The sequence below is a fragment of the Leptonychotes weddellii genome, unplaced genomic scaffold (genome assembly GCF_054177405.1).
Source record: "Leptonychotes weddellii isolate Sample4059 unplaced genomic scaffold, ASM5417740v2 HiC_scaffold_40130, whole genome shotgun sequence".
Taxonomy (NCBI): Eukaryota; Metazoa; Chordata; class Mammalia; order Carnivora; family Phocidae; genus Leptonychotes; species Leptonychotes weddellii.
This window is the reverse complement of record NW_028006517.1, coordinates 1-977: the sequence shown is the minus strand read 5'-3', so window position 1 is coordinate 977 and position 977 is coordinate 1. Positions and strand designations below refer to the sequence as shown.

Here is a 977-nt window from a genome sequence, read left to right as displayed (position 1 = left end):
CTCTTGAGGTCAAACCTGGTACCCAGATATGCAAGAAAGCTTCAGGACACATAGCTAGTTGGCCTTGTCCCATATCGTCATGTAATCTAATGATGTGTGCATTTCACAAGAGGTTCATATTCTGCTAGTTTGGTATTGAGGATTTGCTCCTACTCCTCCCGAATTTTATCTTCATAGTCTTTTAAGAGATGCTCACATATTATTCTGACTTGTCAGAGGGGAAAAGAGGGCTGGTCCTTCTTCATCGTGGAGGAACCTGGAGAACTAGGGGCTGTGAGTGCTGAGGAATGAGGCTGACTTTCCGAAGTACAAGCTTCACTCTGATTCAGAACAGCTTCTAAATGTCTCCACCTCTGATAAGGACTATATTCTTGTTTTATGTTCTGAAAAGTTTTTTCCTGTGTTGGAAGGCATGTATTGTTGTGGGGCAGGGTGGATTGCTGCAGAGTCGGTGGTGGGGTCTGTTCTGGAGAAGCGGTGGCGTCTCTGTGTCTGGGGGTCTGACCCAGAGTGGGGCCGGGCAGAGGGGCACAGCACCGCCACTTTGGGGAACCAGGACTCCACAGCCCGGCCTCGAACTCCCTGGGCTGTTTCAATGTCGCCCCACACACCATGCCTCAGGGGCCAGGGACCAGGGGCAGACGTGGAGGTAACTGCAGCCCCACCTCTGGCTCCTCACTGGAGCTCACAAGCCAGGCTGGCTCCAATCCCGAGACATACGTTATTTGTAAAAAAAATAATTGATAAGCTGCAATTTATTAAAATGAAAATCTTATGCTCTCTGACAGGAAAAACTCAAAAATAAACAGCAAGCTCCAGACTCAGAAAATCTTGAAAAAAAGGATCTCTTTCCAAAAGATACATGTGAAAAACAATTGTGTTCTAAATATACAAAGAACACTTGAAATCAACAATGAAGAAAATAACTTAATTAAGAAAACAGACTGAGTCCCATAATAAACCATTCACTAAATAAG

The 977-nt window shown here is 45.2% G+C and overlaps 1 pseudogene; it reads right to left on the bottom strand.

Moving 5' to 3' along the window:
* Positions 1-41: 41 nt before the first annotated feature.
* On the bottom strand, positions 42-949 carry LOC145719358 (akirin-1 pseudogene; annotated as a pseudogene).
* Between the last annotated feature and the right edge of the window lie 28 nt (positions 950-977).